We start from the raw sequence: 13920 nt of genomic DNA, 5'->3' as shown, positions 1-13920 counted from the left end.
CAAAAACTCAGCCGTATTATGAGAACCGGCACCAAGTTGATCTGAAATGCATATTTGAACAGATGTGTTTAAATTACATCTCTCCGTCTATCCACACGCATAAATTCAGAATAAGCGTGTGTTGATTTAAAATGCATAAAAAAGGGATTTGGAGATGCATCAAAAGTGAACAGCATCTCAATGGATCAAGGCTCACATTACTAAAGGTCATCACTAAAAATAAAGTTTGAATTTATTAAGGGTGGCACCAGGGAACTGTTCTTGGGAACTGACTTAATGTTTGCTGCACTAAAGCAGCCATTGAAATTACACTAATTTTCTATGACCCTTCACTGTTTAACATTAGAGCTGTCAGGCATGGTCAGAAATAATAGGATCTCAGCCATGAGTAGCTGAGAATATTATATACTTTTTCTCAGTCTGACACAATGCTTATCACCAATATTAAATGTCTTGGGCTCTGAGGACCCATCCATGTCTGTTTCAGTGACAGTCATTTAGCTCTTCACTCTGACACAGAAATCAGGCATATAAAACAAAATGATTAACATGCCTTTTTGGCATGATGAAACCAAATGAAAAATTGCGACCAGGGCTCCATTAACAAATGCTAACTAAAAAAAAAAAAAAATCTTTCTGAACTTGTGTTGTTCTCCCTCTATCATCTACAATCCTGTAATGTTTCAGGGACTTTGAAGACAAGACAGATCAGACCAAAGGTCCACCTAAGCCCAGTAGTCTCCTGCTAGCAATTGGCAGCAGCAGAAGCCCAGGGAAGCATTTAAGATGTAGAGTCCCCCAGAATCCCTTCCTCATTCCAACAATTGGATTTTGTCAGAGAGGTCTTTTTGTAACCAGTAGCCTGTGATGGACTTCTCCTCCATTAATTTGTCCACTTTCCCCTTGAATCTAAACCCCTCTATATCATAACCACTTGAGGAAAAAAAGTAAATAAAAAATCTCTCTCTTTGAGCCCGCCACTTGCTAATTCCATTTGATGTCCCCTAATTGTTAGACTGGGAGAGATCGTTAACAACTCTGTTCACCTTCTCAGAACTCTTCATGCTTTCATTGACCTCTGTTCTAGTCCCTCTCAATTAGCACTTTTCCAGACTTAAGCGTCCTTAATTTCCTTTGTGTGACAGATTTGTCATACCTCTGATAATCTGTTAGTCATCACAATAACATTTCCTATTGTAACGTATCCTTTTTGAGAGGGGTGTTGACAGCATTTAACAATACAGGCACAATGAGATAAAAATCTCTTAAAGTATTTCTAGAATTTAGATAAATGATCTGCTTTTTTTCATTTTTCTTTCAGGTTTGGGTTCATTTGTTTTCTAGTAAGCAGGTAGCAAAAGGTAACAGACCTTACACAGGGTGAGGGATGAGAGAGAAACGCCAATGACAGTTGTTTACTTGTAAGAAAATGCAAGTACAGCATTGGTAAACATTCCACACCCCTACATTAGAGAAATGTTACACCCCAAAATCATTAAATACATTACCTTTAAGAGAGCCATGTTCTGAAATTTACTATGAGAGCAGAGTCTACACCAGGGACTGGTAAAAATCCCCTGACAATATGATCAATGTTAAAATTCAGGAAAAGAGGACTCATACTACTGCTTTCCCCTGCTACGGGAAAACAGAAACTGCCAAATAGAAGATGGAGAAAACAAATTCTCTCCTTCACAGAGATACACGCACTACGCTGAGTCCCACTCTACCTACTTCATATGAGAAGCCTGGGATTACCACCGTATCTACTTCTTCTTCAAATCAATATCAGCCTCTGCCTCCTTCTGAGCTATTACTGAATAGAAATTCAGAAAAACATTACTGTCATTAGAAAAGACGCATCGATGAATATGTCATCTCAAAAATAAAGCTGAGCAGAGATGCCATCTGAAAAAGTCAAAGACTGTGCAGCTGAGTTCAACAGGGTATTAAACAGTTGGGTGATACTTCCCCTAAAGGTATGTATCTGATGGAAGTGAATAACTTTTGTGCAGAAAAACACTGAGTAGGTGAAGTTTTAGGAAACAGATAAGCTGGAATTGGCAACAAAAAGAAGGCAAAGCACATTTCAAAGACAGGTCAAAGTCAGCAATGTGGGGTAGCGGGGGAACAGAAGTTGTCAAAGGAATAGTAGTATGACAAGTTGGAAGACTAACAGAGAATTTAAGATCTCTATCTGAAGCAGAACCAAGAATGGATCAAGGAAGAAAATAAAGAACTAAAATTGCCATTGGACCAGATGTTTTATTCCAAGGTTTTGGTTCAAGATCATTTATATTAAGAACTCCTGCAGCAGAGAGAAAGAGAGGAGAATGCCTCCTGGCAAGACAGACATTAAAGCAAAGCAGATTCTGCGGAAAACATGCTTGGCTCAAAAGAGTTACCCCAAAACAGCTGACAGATTTAAAAGAAATATAATTCACACAATTCATCATAATTCACATAATTCATCACAAGCTACACAAACAATATGGCTAGATTTTTTCTTTTTTTTGGTCTTTATTCCTTTGTGAGAAATCATCACATGAAAAGTTTTCCAGTTGCAAATATCTACATGGGAATGACTGAGGTTGTGAAGGGAACAGCAGAACAACACAAGCATGATATGCACTAAATTTATCATCTGCACTCCATTTTCAAAGTATCTAATGAAATACAACTCATACCACACCAGCTGATCATCCAAAGCACTCCAGTTTATATGTTGCATTCTTATCGACACCATACATACAAAAGGTGCTGTTACAATTAGATATCAAACCACAGTTCGAGAGAGACAGAGAGGCAGGCATGTTGACAGGGGCAAGGTTTTAGGAGCTTTAAACAATTTTCCTGAATGCTAGCCAGAGACATTTAAACACAATTCATGGACTCTCCCTGTAACTAAAAAGCCCTGCAGTTTTACACCAGACAGTTGTTACTATGCATTCTGAAATTAGACTTTTTCAGAGTATGCCTCATGAAATGCAAACCGTCTAATTTTCAGAGGTGCTTTCCCCTTACAAATGTAGGACATCACTACCTCTGAAAACAAAAGGCTTTAAATGTCTGAATATGGTAGCAAAGACTAATAGCGTGGGAAGGTAATTTGATACTTAAGAGGATGGATTTTGAAATTAAGAGCACAACAGAAAAATATCAAAACAGAACAGCATTTTGGATAGCGATATTATGATAGCTATAATTCTGCATCCTTATTCAGAGATGTTCAGATCTGCAGACTTAATACCTGTGCCTCAGATAGCTTTCAGGACTAACAGCTGCATTGAGGATGTAGGGGACCGGATGATTTTCCAAATAGGCTGGAGATTTATGGCTTTATAAAAGAAAGATCAAGCAGTCAAAAGCTTTTAAAATCACTGCTCTAACATTTTTTTTTTCCTTAAGGAGCAATATTTGTACATGACCGTATGTAAGAAGGTTGTATAGGGAACTACAACTTCTGTCAGCAGCATAAAAAGCAAATTTTAATAATAATAATAAATTTCTCAGTTCTAAGAGTAAGTGCAGTATTTTGCTCAAAATCCCCCGTAAACGCCCTCGCCACTCCATTAAGACTCAAAGCTCCTATCATGTAACTTCAAAGATTTTCAGTTTTATTCCACGCAATACTGGCAAAAGTGGCAATATGATCTTAAAACTTCAGAATAAAGTATGACACAAGCATTGTGATGTGCTCAAAAAACAACCCTAAATAGCTTCAGAATGGAATTTTCAGAGGTAACATTGCAGACTCACAAGCAACGCTACTTCCTCATTAAGTCAAAATCTGCAAGCCTAACTTCAAAGAAATCCAGTATGCTTTACTAATGAAAGTGTAAGATAATGTAAATGATCTTCCCAATCAACACAATGCAATATAACTTGGATCACTGAGAAACAGAGAATTTACTTTGCAAGAATTAGTTTAAAGAAATTATGAAGTAAATTTTCCAAAGTAAGTGTGTATAAAGAATTATTCATTCATGTAAAAAAATAATTGGAACAATACACAGAAAGAGCTGGGCATGACTGATAAGTTAACGGACATCACTGGAGTGACAGCACACAACAAATACTGTCTGTAGATCACTCTGGCTCATCTCATTCATGATATCTTCTTATAGCAACCTGAATTTAAAGAAATCACAGCAGAAACAATACCAAACTTTATGTGCAAAGACAGTTCACTCAGCTAATTAGAAGGTAGCGGAATGACTGTGAGGAGTATCTTTTTTGTTCTCAGGTATATCCAAACAGCAGGTGAGTTCCAAACATAAAAGACTTGCTTAAATACACAGGATTGGCCCATAACAATAAAATATTAATGTATGTACCAGTTAATAAAATGTAATCTAGAGCAAAATATTGTGGCTTCACTTCCAAATGGAGGAACAGGCTTACTTTGCTATGCAGTTGAGGACGCTGGGCAGAAAAAGCAAAATGACAAGGAAAACACCTCTAAAATCTCCTAGTTCACCTTTCAGAAACATGGCCTCAACTAACCAGGTTTTCACACACTTTTTGCTCTTCATACTTTCAAATCAGTTTCCTTTCTCTAGAATTGTCAGTAGTATATTAACATTTCTTTGTAAAAGGCAAAATCAGTTCAGTACTTTTGGAAGTAATTAACACACAAATTCCTTGAAAAGTTTTGAAGAACATTGAGATGCAAACATACACACAGAAATACACACATAAAGATCATAAGCAAAATCAAGAAGAGAAAAGATGATATTTTAAGTGTAGACTGTTAGTTTGTCAATGGCAAAATTAAAACAATACAAATTCAATGGACGCTGTTGCCTCAGGGATGTTCCTACCCATTTCTCTCTGTTCAGTTCACTGAATGATTTTACTTTCAATGCGTCCCTAAGTTGCAGATGCCTTAAAGATTACAGTTTAAATGGTTTACAATGTTGTTATTAGGACAACAGTATATTTTGTCATATTCAAAAATTGTATATAAAATGAAGGACTGTTAAACAAGTGTAAGTTCAGGTGCATTTTTTTGAAGGCCTCTGACTTTGACAGGTTGTACACAGCCCCAACTCTCAGTTCTTTGAGCAGTAGCTTTGCTCCCTAAAGGTAGACTCCCTAAATGGGACAATTGAGAACATTTCAGACAAACTTAAGAGGAATAGTGCACATTAATATGAGGAGAGAGATCTGCTTAGTATTTTTTATCCCACAAAAAATCCAAAGCTATTCATGAACTCCAAATAAAACTCTGAAGTTTCAAAAGATAAATCAAACCACCTCAGCTATTTAAACAGAAGATTGGAACGTGGACACCTGAAATATTTTGGGCTTGAATGTGTAAGACGTCCTTCATTACACAGTGGAGAAGACACAGCGTAAATGTGTTACCACATCTTAAAGAAGCAAAATAGGTGGAAAACGAATCTTTTAAAGTTAATAAAATCATAGCCTCTGCTCATAGGAGAGGTACTCCAGACCTCTGATCATCTTCATGGCCCTTATCTGGACTCGCTCCAACATCTCCATTTCCGTCTTCTAGCAGAGGAGCAGAATCACCTCACTCGACCTGCTGGTCATGCTGTTTTTGATGCAGCCCAGGATAGGCTTGGCTTTCTGGGCTGCAAGCGCACATTGCTGGCTGATGTTGAGCTTTTCGTATCTTCCCAGCCCTGCCCTAGCAGAAGGGATGCAATGGGTAATCATGTCCCATCCTAGCCATTGGCTCTGTCAATTTCTGGGAAGGAGGCAGGTACCTTCTGATGGGGGGTGAGAGCTGGGCATCGTCTCGAGATCATGTGACCACCTGAATAAAGCTGCAAAAAGCATGCCTGAACTGCGGTTGCTGGGAGTCTCCCATGGTCACCCAGTGTAGCTGGGTTTCCACCAGATATCAAACCCCCACTAGAGCCTCTGACACTAGCGAGGCTCAAAGATCAAGCCCTCGGTCAGAGGCAGGAAGTGCTCCACAACTAAATGGCTGCAAATCTTTGTGAGGTGACCGAGACCTCTTCATTTCCCCGTGGATTTGTTGGGTTTGTTTCTCCTTGGACCCCTTTTGAGAAACGCCAGAGCTGTTTCCCTTGGGAAAACATGCCACACCAAAAGAGCCAGAGAACAAGAGTACTCCATCAGAGCCGAGGTCCATCTGGCCCAATGCTCTGTCTCCAAAGCGGCCACCCATCAATGGCTAAAGGAGAGCAGATCAGCAGCGCAGCTCTGCTTCTGCCCGGGGCCTGGGGGTGCTCATAGGCCTCAATGGCTGGGACCGGCCTCCCCTGGGACCCCCACCCAGACCGTCTCCTGCCAAGGGCCCGGGGACGGGGTGTCTCAGCTCAGCCCGGGGCCTTCAGGCCCTGCCTCAGCCATGTGGTAGGTGTGCCCGTCTCTGACCCTCTCTCCTGCTCCTGGACGGGCCCGGGATGTGCAGTGCGAGAGTCGCTCTCCTGGGTGGACCCCTCAGACCTAGGGCAGAGCTTGTCAGGCTCAACTCGATGCATAACCTAGCATAACTAGTCTAGTCTAGCCTAGCCTCCTCTAGTCAATTGCCGGCGCTCACCAGGAGTCGAAAACCACCGAGACTCTTCTTTGCCAGAAATGCCAGGGGGGGTTCCGCTCCAAAACCATTTTCAAGGACACAAATCAGAAAGGTTACAAGTGGAAGGAGGATTTTATTTTCTCTTATTTTAGGTGATTGTACGGGATTTGCCTGAATCCCGTCCAGAGCCGAGGCTCAAAGGCATTAACACAACGCGCCATGTGTAGCCGGCAGCAGGCTGATGCCTTCTTCAGTTTAGCTTGGAAAAACAGCCCTTGCAGCCTGGCAAAGGCAAGTCGCTGAGCTGCAGAAAGCAGCAGCAGGAATACAGGCCGAGTGGGCCCTGTTCCTCAACAGTGAGAACTTGAAGCACGAGGATCACGACCAACCACACACAAAAGTGGAGGAAAAAGAAGAAGAATAGGAAGCCGATGACGACGACAATGACAATGATGACGAAGACGAGGTGTGTGGGACCATGGGCTATCTTCCAAAGTATGGCACCTATTGATGAGAAGCATCCTTTCTGCTCTGTCAAACTTGCTGCACTGTGCTTCTTGGCCAGCGATGCAGGAAAAGCGCTATCGTGCCTGCCCCGCGCTTGTTTTGCACGCAGGGAGAGCTGAAAAGTGGCAGCTCCTGGTGGTGCAGCAAGCCCGGAGCCCTTCCAAGCACCGGCTGTTCTGCACAAGCAAGAAGCCCTGGGGAAACGGAGCCAAGGGAAGAGCAGCCGGCAAGAACCTCCCTGAAATGGCCCTGAGGAACCCTGACAAGGGGCTGTGCTCAATGCGACAGAGGACAAGACGCCACCCGTGGGGGCCACCCTGGCTGGGGGCCCGCCCTGGGAGTCTAGCAAGCTTCCTCCCCCCGGATGCGGGGCACGACTGCCCCCTTCGTGGAGCATGAGCAGCAGGCACCTGGCCAAAAGGGCCCAAAGGAGCCCTGGCAAAGCAAAGGGCCATGCTCCGTGCTGCGGAGGAAGGCAAAAAACCCCCCGGCGACGCTTGCTAGCCCACCGTGGGGGAAAAAAAGCCTCCTCCCCCCAGCTGCAGGGCACGAGGGGCCATCTTCGTGGTGCATGAGCAGCAGCAGGCAGTGACCTAGCCAAAAGGGACCAGAGGAGCCCTGCCCTGACAAGTGGTCATGCTCAATGCTGCAGAGGAAGGCAAAAAACCCCCGGGGACCAGTGCCAATCTGCCCCGGGGGAAAATTCCTTCCTGACCCCAGCCAGCGCTGGCGATCGGCTATTCCCTGAGCATGTGAGCAAGACCGGACTCCTCCTCCTCCTCCTCCTCCCACCGGCTGGTCACGCCTCCCAGGAGCTAGATGCCCAAGCCCTACACTCCCCCTCAAGCTGGAGCCATCTCAGGGGCTTCCCAGAGTGGCCAAATGCCCCCGGCCTGATCGACCGACCCATCAGGGGCAAGAATCCTTCCCGTGCCCCGTGCCTGGCAGGACACCACTGCCTGCTCCAAAGCACTGGCACCCCTGGCAACATCTCTGCACCCTATTGCTTACGGCTGCTGCCACTGGCTCCCCGCAGGGGATGAGGACGGCGAGCTCTGCAGCGCTCCTCCAGAAGGCATTCCCTTGCTCCGGCCACTGCTCTCCAGCTGAAAAGGCCCGATAGCCTCGGGCACCTCTGGGTGTTGCTGGTTCTTCTCATGTCCGGCAGCCTGGTCCAGCCTCCGGTCGGTCTTCCTCCCTCCGCCCCCTCCCTCCAAGGACTTCCGCCGGCTCCTCAAGGACTTCCTCTCGCGTGTCTGCGGGCTGCCCCCGGGCCGGCTCTGTCCCGACGACGGGAGGATGCCCCCTTTTATCCTCCCCGGGGCATTGCGACTGCTGCCTTGCCGGGTGGCGGCACTGTGACATAGGGGTGGCGGGGCCCCACCCACCCCGTCCGCGGCCCCCCCCACTGCCCCCCCCCCCCCCGCCCAGCATCCTTTGGAGGAAGGCAGGAAGGAAGGCCTTTGGGGTGCTGGCCCCGAGGACGTCCCTGTGCCCAGGAGGCTCTCCCTGCCCTTGCTGCCCGTGCGCTGGGCACAGCTGCTGGGCATCCCTCTCAAGTCAGCTCTACCTTCGGGCTCTCTCTGGAAAGAAGGGCATGGCTGCCATAGGCATTCATCTGGTTTTGGGGGTGCCAGAGGGGAAAGAGAGGCCGTGCTTCCTTCTCCGTCACCTCTGCAGAGACATAGGGAGCGTGCATGGTTTCCTCACCATTCCCTAGCAAGGCACCAAGGCACTTTTGCTGCTGCTCCTCCTCTGCTGATGGTGAGGTCTTCCTCTTGGCATGAAGGACTGAACTGGTTGGTGTTCTCGACCGTCTTTTTCCTTGCACTTCAAGAGCTCTCGTCCTCCTCTGGCCTTCGCCCTTGATATCCTTCTCGAACCGTATGCATGAATTTCATAACCATATCAGATTCCATGAGTGCAAGTGTAGGGTCCTGCCCCAAGGGAAGAACAACCCCAGGTACCAGTACAGGTTACAGGTTGACCTGCTGGGAAGCAGCACTGCCGAGAAGGACCTGGGAGTCCTGGTGGACAACAAGGTCTCCATGAGCCAGCGGTGTGCCCTCGTGGCCAAGAAGACCAATGGTATCCTAGGGTGCATTAAGAAGAGCGTGGCCAGCGGGTCAACCAAGGGAGCTTATCCTCTGCCCTGGTGAGGCCACATCTGGAATATGGTGTCCAGTTCTGGGCAGCCCAATACAAGAAAGACAGGGAACTACTGGAGAGAGCCTAGTGGAGGGCTACAAAGATGATTAGGGGACTGGAGCATCTCTCGTAGGAGGAAAGGCTGAGAGAGCTGGGTCTGTTTAGCCTGGGGAAGAGAAGACTGAGAGGGGATCTTTTCAATGCTTATAAATATCTACAGGGTGGATGTCTAGAGGAAGGGGCTAGGCTCTTTTCAGTGGAGCGGAGTGACAGGACAAGGGGCAACGGGCACAAACCGGAAGACAGGAAGTTCCATCTGAACAGGAGGAAAAACGTCTTCTCTTTGAGGGTGACCGAGCACGGGAGCAGGTTGCCCAGAGAGCTTGTGGAGTCTCCTTCTCTGGAGATATTCAAAAACCCGCCTGGACGCAGCCCGGTGCAACATGCTCTAGGTGATCCTGCTCTAGCAGGGGGGTTGGGCTAGGTGATCCTGAGAGGTCCCTTCCAACCCCTACCGATCTGTGTAAATCTGTGTGAAGTGATGGTAGCCCGCGCAGCCTTTGTCTTGCTGCTGCTTCTAATCATCGTCTTCTAGAGGCCCTGCGTGACCCCCCTAATCAACTGCTTAGTCTTGGTCTGCCTTCACCCCAGGCGGAATTTATCTTTCTTGAACCTGAGGAATGAGAAATGCCCACAGTGGTCCAGGCGAGTTCTCACCAGGGCTTTGCACCATGCTTGCCTTTCCTACACAAGTACCTTGCCAGACACACAAGGCGGCCTTTGCCTGTGGGACCTCGGTGGCTCATGGTCACCCTCTCATCTGCTCGTGCTGCCTCCAGGAACATTTGCCTACTCCCATGTTTCCAAACCGGAGCAGAAAGCTGTGGCGCTCCACCTGACATGTTCCCTGTCTGTGCAGTGCAGTTCTTCATGCGTGGCTTCTTGATGTCGGGGCTATCTCCCTCTGCTGTCAGAGCTTCAGCTGATTGGATTCAATTCAACTTGATTCTCTTCTCCCTCTCTCCTTCTTTCCCTACCAGTCCGTGCTGAGGAGGAAATCTCGCATGACATTTCTTCCCAGCCCTGCCCTAGCAGAAGGGATGCAATGGGTAATCATGTCCCATCCTAGCCATTGGCTCTGTCACTTTCTGGGAAGGAGGCAGGTACCTTCTGATGGGGGGTGAGAGCTGGCCATCGTCTCGAGATCATGCGACCACCTGAATAAAGCTGCAAAAAGCATGCCTGAACTGGGGTTGCTGAGAGTCTTCCATGGTCACCCAGTGTAGCTGGGTTTCCACCAGATATCAAACCCCCACTAGAGCCTCTGACGCTAGCGAGGCTCAAAGATCAAGCCCTCGGTCAGAGGCAGGAAGTGCTCCACAACTAAATGGCTGCAAATCTTTGTGAGGTGACCGAGACCTCTTCATTTCCCCGTGGATTTGTTGGGTTTGTTTCTCCTTGGACCCCTTTTGAGAAACGCCAGAGCTGTTTCCCTCGGAAAAACATGCTGCACCAAAAGAGCCAGAGAACAAGAGTACTCCATCAGAGCCGAGGTCCATCTGGCCCAATGCTCTGTCTCCAAAGCGGCCACCCATCAATGGCTAAAGGAGAGCAGATCAGCAGCGCAGCTCTGCTTCTGCCCGGGGGTGCTCATAGGCCTCAATGGCTGGGACCGGCCTCCCCTGGGACCCCCACCCAGACCGTCTCCTGCCAAGGGCCCAGGGGATGGGGTGTCTCAGCTCAGCCCGGGGCCTTCAGGCCCTGCCTCAGCCATGTGGTAGGTGTGCCCGTCTCTGACCCTCTCTCCTGCTCCTGGACGGGCCTGGGATGTGCAGTGCGAGAGTCGCTCTCCTGGGTGGACCCCTCAGACCTAGGGCAGAGCTTGTCAGGCTCAACTCAATGCATAACCTAGCATCACTAGTCTAGTCTAGCCTAGCCTCCTCTAGTCAATTGCCGGTCGAAAACCACCGAGAGTCTTATTTGCCGGGCGGGTTCCGCTCCAAAACCATTTTCAAGGACACAAATCAGAAAGGTTACAAGTGGAAAGAGGATTTTATTTTCTCTTATTTTAGGTGATTGTACGGGATTTGCCTGAATCCCGTCCAGGGCTGAGGCTCACAGGCATTAACACAACGCACCATGTGTAGCCGGCAGCAGGCTGATGCCTTCTTCAGTTTAGCTTGGAAAAACAGCCCTTGCAGCCTGGCAAAGGCAAGTCGCAGAGCTGCAGAAAGCAGCAGCAGTAATACAGGCCGAGCGGGCCCTGTTTCCTCAAGACTGAGAACTTGAAGTGTGAGGATCACGATCAACCATGCACAAAAGTGGAGGAAGAAGAAGAAGAATAGGAAGCCGATGACGACGACAATGACGATGATGACGAAGACGAGGTGTGTGGGACCATGGGCTATCTTCCAAAGTATGATGTCTATCGATGAGAAGCATCCTTTCTGCCCTGTCAAACTTGCTGCGCTGTGCTTCTTGGCCAGCGATGCAGGAAAAGCGCTATCGTGCCTGCCCCGCGCTTGTTTTGCACACAGGGAGAGCTGAAAAGTGGCAGCTCCTGGTGGTGCAGCAAGCCCGGAGCCCTTCCAAGCACCGGCTGTTCTGCACAAGCAAGAAGCCCTGGGGAAACGGAGCCAAGGGAAGAGCAGCCGGCAAGAACCTCCCTGAAATGGCCCTGAGGAACCCTGACAAGGGGCTGTGCTCAATGCGACAGAGGACAAGACGCCACCCGTGGGGGCCACCCTGGCTGGGGGCCCGCCCTGGGAGTCTAGCAAGCTTCCTCCCCCCGGATGCGGGGCACGACTGCCCCCTTCGTGGAGCATGAGCAGCAGGCACCTGGCCAAAAGGGCCCAAAGGAGCCCTGGCAAAGCAAAGGGCCATGCTCAGTGCTGCGGAGGAAGGCAAAAAACCCCCCGGCGACGCTTGCTAGCCCACCGTGGGGGAAAAAAAGCCTCCTCCCCCCAGCTGCAGGGCACGAGGGGCCATCTTCGTGGTGCATGAGCAGCAGCAGGCAGTGACCTAGCCAAAAGGGACCAGAGGAGCCCTGCCCTGACAAGTGGTCATGCTCAATGCTGCAGAGGAAGGCAAAAAACCCCCGGGGACCAGTGCCAATCTGCCCCGGGGGAAAATTCCTTCCTGACCCCAGCCAGCGCTGGCGATCGGCTATTCCCTGAGCATGTGAGCAAGACCGGACTCCTCCTCCTCCTCCCACCGGCTGGTCACGCCTCCCAGGAGCTAGATGCCCAAGCCCTACACTCCCCCTCAAGCTGGAGCCATCTCAGGGGCTTCCCAGAGTGGCCAAATGCCCCCGGCCTGATCGACCGACCCATCAGGGGCAAGAATCCTTCCCGTGTCCTGTGCCTGGCAGGACACCACTGCCTGCTCCAAAGCACCGGCACCCCTGGCAACATCTCTGCACCCACCCCATTGCTTACGGCTGCTGCCACTGGCTCCCCGCAGGGGATGAGGATGGCGAGCTCTGCAGCGCTCCTCCAGAAGGCATTCCCTTGCTCCGGCCACTGCTCTCCAGCTGAAAAGGCCCGATAGCCTCGGGCACCTCCGGGTGTTGCTGGTTCTTCTCATGTCCGGCAGCCTGGTCCAGCCTCCGGTCGGTCTTCCTCCCTCCGCCCCCTCCCTCCAAGGACTTCCGCCGGCTCCTCAAGGACTTCCTCTCGCGTGTCTGCGGGCTGCCCCCGGGCCGGCTCTGTCCCGACGACGGGAGGATGCCCCCTTTTATCCTCCCCGGGGCATTGTGACTGCTGCCTTGCCGGGTGGCGGCACTGTGACATAGGGGTGGCGGGGCCCCACCCACCCCGTCCGCGGCCCCCCCCACTGCCCCCCCCCCCCGCCCAGCATCCTTTGGAGGAAGGCAGGAAGGAAGGCCTTTGGGGTGCTGGCCCCGAGGATGTCCCTGTGCCCAGGAGGCTCTCCCTGCCCTTGCTGCCCGTGCGCTGGGCACAGCTGCTGGGCATCCCTCTCAAGTCAGCTCTACCTTCGGGCTCTCTCTGGAAAGAAGGGCATGGCTGCCATAGGCATTCATCTGGTTTTGGGGGTGCCAGAGGGGAAAGAGAGGCTTCGCTTCCTTCTCCATCACCTCTGCAGAGACATAGGGAGCGTGCATGGTTTCCTCACCATTCCCTAGCAAGGCACCAAGGCCCATTTGCTGCTGCTCCTCCTCTGCTGATGGTCTTCCTCTTGGCATGAAGGACTGAACTGGTTGGTGTTCTCGACCGTCTTTTTCCTTGCACTTCAAGAGCTCTCGTCCTCCTCTGGCCTTCACCCTTGATATTTTTTTTGAAAGTGATGGCAGCCATCTCAGCCTTTTCCTTACTACTACTTCTAGTCGTTATCTTCTAGAGGCCCTCCGTGCCCCCCCAGTCAACTGCTTAGTCTTGGTCTGCCTTCACCCCAGGTGGAATTTGCCTTTCTTGAATCCGAGGAATGAGAAATGCCCGTAGTGGTACAGGCAAGCTCTCACCAGGGTTTCCTTAGAATCACAGAATTGTTAGGGTTGGAAGGGACCTCCAAGATCATCTAGTCCCAACCCCCCTGCCATGGGTAGGGACACCCTCCACTAGACCAGGTTGACCAAAGCCCCATCCAACCTGGCCTTGATTGCTTCCAGGGATGGGGCATTCACATCATCTCTGGGCAACCTGTTCCAGTGCCTCACCACTCTAACAGGAAAGAATTTCTTCCTAACATCTAATCTACCCTCTTTTAGTTTAAACTCATTACTCCCTGTT

At 49.6% G+C, this 13920-nt stretch overlaps 1 protein-coding gene across 6 annotated transcripts in view; it reads right to left on the bottom strand.

The window, feature by feature from the left end:
- CDKAL1 (CDK5 regulatory subunit associated protein 1 like 1) overlaps positions 1 to 13920 on the bottom strand; it is a 450261-nt gene that overhangs the window by 127823 nt on the left and 308518 nt on the right. The window lies entirely within an intron of this gene.

The sequence above is a fragment of the Grus americana genome, chromosome 2 (assembly GCF_028858705.1).
Source record: "Grus americana isolate bGruAme1 chromosome 2, bGruAme1.mat, whole genome shotgun sequence".
Lineage (NCBI taxonomy): Eukaryota > Metazoa > Chordata > Aves > Gruiformes > Gruidae > Grus > Grus americana.
The sequence above is the reverse complement of the archived record's forward strand: the minus strand, read 5'-3'. Positions and strand labels throughout refer to the sequence as shown.